This window comes from Entamoeba invadens (assembly GCF_000330505.1).
Source record: "Entamoeba invadens IP1 unplaced genomic scaffold scaff_1105074726175, whole genome shotgun sequence".
Taxonomy (NCBI): Eukaryota; Evosea; order Mastigamoebida; family Endamoebidae; genus Entamoeba; species Entamoeba invadens.
This window is the reverse complement of record NW_004191849.1, coordinates 6,069-11,857: the sequence shown is the minus strand read 5'-3', so window position 1 is coordinate 11,857 and position 5,789 is coordinate 6,069.

Genomic DNA, 5,789 nt, shown 5'->3' with positions numbered 1-5,789 from the left:
ATGATTAATTACAGTGGATATCTGAATAATGTTTCATACTTTTTATCAAAAAATAAACATTATTTTGACAAAACTGTTAATGTGTTAGGTAATATTTTAGCTGAAAAACAATTTATTGTAAATATCAATAAAATCATACAAAAAGGTTTTGTTGACATTTTAATCACGCCAAATGGGTATTTACAAAACAATGGCGTTATTTCAATGTGGCTACTCAACATTTTGTTTTTAAATTTATCATTTAACACGACAATGATTTCCAATGACTTACTTGAAAGAATAATTATTTATATACACACCATCATATCTGTAAAGGTTTTTATAACTCCTGATTACAGTTGTTTTGTTCGACAATTATTAAAAATTTACCCAAATATTGTAAACCGCCTTTTAGACATTGTAATTGGGTTAGACAACGTATTTCAAATGGGGGATGAAACAGTTAAGTCTAATGTTATAAATTTAGTAGCACAGTTTTCTTATTTTGAAGGCAATTATTGTTCACAAATATTTTCAAGTCCATTGTTTTTACAATTAGCGAAGTATTTAAAAGAACATCAAATGAATAAAAATACGGAACTGATTTATTTTATTTTTTCGAACTTTGTTGCAGTTAAAGAAAACATAACTAATATTGTAAGGAATTTGAAAATCATTGATATCACACTTCAAAATGCCGAAAATACGGTGACAAAAGAAATGTGGTTTTTGTTGAAAAACGTTGAATATTTGATATCACAATTTGAAAACGTTGCAAATATAATTGGTGACGAAAAAATCAAAAAAATCAAAAATTTGACACGTTCCTCTGCTGAGTCATTTAAAACTAACAAATTCTAAAAAAAATAAGTAACAATTGGTTAATTTTAAAAATGTTTTGTTTTATATTCAAAATGAATTTTGATTAAAAAAATATATCGTCAAATTAAAGGTGTTATTTTTTCAAGGGAATACAAATAACATTATTTGATTAAAAATAAACAAAAAAACGATAAAAATTTAATATTAAAAACTTGTTAAATAATACAAAAACCAAAAACTTGAACAAATAAATTAAAAAGTTATATATAATATTACACGTTGTGATATTTATTGACCTACAGTTGAATAAATTAACCTTAGCCCAGCAAATAAACTTAAACCATCTTGTTTTTTTTACGAAGAAGATATTTGTCATTTTCTTTAAAAAACACATTATTTTGATTAAAAAACAAAAAACGAGTGTTTTTAAAACAGATTTTTATATATGTATAGTTTATTTGTTTACAATAGCAAAATAATATATTTCTTCGGCTAAGGTTTGTATGCTGGGAGAAGGTTTGATAATTCAACTGTATATATATTATTTTTTATATTTAAAATAAAATATGTTTTGTCAGTAAAAAATAATAAATTGAACACTCATAATTTTGAATAACAACTTTTTAATTATATTTTTTAATAAAATTTAGCTACATGTAGTGAAGTGAAGGTATAAATTTTCAATTGAATACTAAATAAAAGGGCTTTGAGAATAATAGAACAATTTTACGTCATATTTTTACTGTTTTTTCGGGTTTAAATTTTTAGTCAATAAAACTAAAAAATATTTTGAAAAAATTTAGACCCATTTTTAGATTATTTTTAAATTCGACTTTGCTGAAAAAATTAGTTAAAAATAAAATTGAACGAACTTAAAAAATAAATTGAAGTTAAAAAAAATAGGCAAACACCAAGCATTACACAATTAATGCCAAGCATTAATTCTTGTAAAAAAATAAACAAAGATTTATTTTTTTACGGTGTTATTTTACATGTTTGTTATTGTTATTATGTCATTATTTAGCCAATTATTACATAAATATACAAATATTAAATTTTATTACACCATATTTAAGATCTTTTATTAATGGTAAGTTGTGAGTGTGGTTATTGGCTATTGGGCGAGCTTGCAAAAAAATAAACACATTTATCATCTGTTTGATTGTGATGAAGCAGGATTTATAGAGTTTGCTTTGTTGCCAAGTTAAGTGATGGTTTTTTATTGGTTATTCGCTTTTTGTTTTATGTGTGGTTGTTGTTCTTCTATAGTTTTCGAATGATTAAAATAATTATAAAATATTATTATCAAACCAACAAAATGGTAACAAGATAATCAAATTGTCAATATTTATTATAATAAAAAAGACAAATTCGGTTTGTTTAATATGGGTTTTATTGAGAATGACAATTTCAGCCAATCAAAATAAAATATTTCGGGATAAGAAAACCCTTTTATTTAGCAATCAATTGAAAATTCATACCTTCACTTCACTGCCTGTAAACTATAAAAATTAATTATTAGAATTTATAGTTTAAAACAAATTATAATATCTGATAATTATTGAATAGTATAGTATTTTAAACTATTTATTACTTAATACCATCATTGCTGTGTATCTTTTGATTATACTTTCAAAAAATACACGAATGTGCGCAGAAAGCACCAAATTTTTGTTTTTTACTACGAAAGATTGTTTTTTTAAATGTTTTGATTAATATTTATTTTTTGCTTTTGAAAAAAATATACAAAAACCACATTTTACCATTTTTTGTTCAAAAATAACAACAACACATTTTATCAAATCAGTGCGTATCAGATACAAATTATAATTCAATTGATTATCATAAAACTAATACACATAAAATATATCCATTTTTATTGACATACATTACATGGTTTATTTTATTTATCTATTTATTTAGTGTATGTTTTTTTAATAAAATATTATAACAAAAATAAGTTTCAAATGAATAAGAATAATACCTTAAAATTGTATCAATTTTTAACGATTAATAAATAGTTTTAAGTTGAAAATAGTTATTGTTTTTGTTAATAAAATACTAAGACCAATATTTAATAAATATTGTGTTTCAATCTACATTAAAATATTTAAATGCCTTTTAATTATTTTTAGTAGAATACCATAAATTAAAATTTAGATAATATTCAAATCTCGTGAAAATTATAATTAAAAATGGTTTTAAATATATGGAGATAAATCACAGTAGAATGTATTTAATAAACATTTTGTGACATAAAATAATTAAGTTTAAATATAAACTTTAAAATATAAACGAATACATTGCAAATCTACGTTATCTATAACATAATTATATATTCTTAAAAAAGAGTATTGTTATGTTTGTACAATGATTTGATTATGTGGTTTTAGTATGACAATAACAATCAAACAATCGGTTTGTTTAATTTTTGTGGTAAATGAGTGTTACAAAATTAAATTTAAAATGATTATATTGATATGTAATAAATTCCTTGATCGAAATATAATAAAAAACACATTTTATATTTTAATTTTTTTTAATTATCCACGTTTCTACCATTTTTTTAAAGTTTTAATTATATTATTATTGTAAAAAAAATATAATTCAACACAACCACTTTTTGAAAAACATTCTGTTGGTGAAAAAAAACGGAAGTTTAGTGCCTCTGGAATGTATGTGTCAACAACACAATGATTACACGGAAGAAATTGGACCATGTAATACTTGTAAAGGGTATAGTGATTCAGATGCTGTTTATACCATATTTTCCACATTGTGCAGTGTTTGTAACACTTGCTTTAGGCTTTATTGCAGTTCCATATTATGCAATTTGCTTTTTCTTTATCTCTATAACATCAAAAGTACTTAAACGTATAGAAGAAAATATATACTCAAACCAATTGGTTTAATTCATTTATATTTATTTCTTTTACAATTTAAAAAAATAAATTTATTCAAATATTTTTTAATTTAATAATTATTTCAGATATACCACTTCTTTATTGGGTTTTGTTTCCAAGCATTTTAATGATAATCTATGTGTTTTATTTAACAATTTTGATGTTTTTGGTCTATTCTCCATTGTAATCTCATAGGCAGTTGACTATGAATATAGATATATTTTTTGAAAATAAATCTTTCAAAGTAAAGTATTCTAACATAGTAATTATAAATAAATATATGCGTTTTTCTCATATACTTATCTATCTATTTATTTATTACTTCAGAAACCACGTATTATAATGTATCAATACCCCTGTAAATGTCACATTTAATTTTTATACAAATAAGATATTTCCTTCGCTGCATTTGATATCATTTTAATAATCAATTGCATATCAATGTCGTCTTTCGATCATTTATTTATATTTATCAATTTTTGTAAAGACCCAAATTAAACAAATTCGGTGACCATACATATCTTATTTGCTATAAACACGACGCCATTAATTATACAATATACTCATTTCTAAACTTGTCCATCGTGTTAATATTATTGTCAAATTCTTTTCAAACAGCTTTATCGTTTTTTGTTTCAATATGTAAAACAAACTATAAAAAGATCGTGGTTGTAACTTACACATGAATAATGGACAAATTTGGCATTTAAATAATAGAAGGAGTCTCGATATCTTAATTGTTTTTTGTTTAGCTCGATGCTGATACAAATAAAGGATAAAGTCTTTGACAATGCGTCAATAACTCGTTTTTTACTGAGAATGTTTTCAGTTCAATTTTTTCTTTCTATTAGTATGGGTTTTTAAGCCCAATAAATCGATAGAAAAGGAAAAGAAGGTGAAGACAATTATTTGTTGATTTTTCTATTTTTCGTTGTTTTTTAAAAGAATTGACAAGAAAAAAGACTTTGTTTTTTAAAATAACAAAAGGCAATTGGGTGTACAAGCTTTTCAAAATAATGGTCTTTATTAAAAAATGATAAACCAAAATTCAAAAATTACAGAAACTCAATGAAAACTCTATCAGTCATTGTCATCAGGCTCAAGAGGTTACAACGAGTTTGGTTAGAAATGGGATGGGAAACACTTTCACAAGTTCATTAAAATAGAGTTGTTCTTTGTATAATCTTACTATTCCTGAAAGAATAGGTTCGTTTGAAGTTATGTAAAATAAATCAAAGACTCTGCCATTGCTTTGATATGGCAGACCTTATTTTTTGTAATCATTTTTTTGCTTTGGGTCAAGGTCTGCGATGTTAATGACATTGACGTCGTTGTCGGTATTGTGAGTTTGGTTATTGTTGTTTGGTTAAAAAATACTGTTGTCTAAACAATCTGAAACTCTTCGAAAAATCAAGAAGCACTATTTATATCAATAAAAATTCGGAAAGCGCCTTCAACATAACAAATAATTTCACCCATTAAAAAAGACACAATAATGGTTTCTTGTTTAGCTGCTCTGTTGATGTTTGACAAGTTTATGGTAACCATGTTGGTAAAATTTTTCCAACTTTCAATTTTCTGTCCTCTCTCTCGAATTGCTTTTGTTGCTACATAGTTTGACTGTGCTAAATAGCTTATTATTTCTCGAAATCAAACATTGAGATCAACTACTCGTTGTTCACTTGTTTGTTGTAATGATATATTTAAAATGGGCGGAAATGTGTTGTTGGAGGCAGTGATCTTTTGTATAAGAAAAATTAAACAGAGGTTTTGAAAAGGGGAGTTCTAATTTAACACAGATGATGTTGTTGTTTATACAATTAATTTTTGATGTGTGATTGTCCCAACTGTAAACTCAACTCGGCATAATTGTGTCCCAAAATACTATAATCAATGCAAGCGCGTCAGGTATAGTCGCAGTAAAATCTGTTTGGCTTTTATGTATTCAACCACTACATGCATCATCCAATTGCAGAAGATTTCCTTCGTTGAAAATTCCCTTGTTGTTGGTGAAAAGAGTTGCATCAGAAAACGTTGACAATGGCTTAATGTCAAGCGTTTTATTGGTCACGACAAAACTAATAC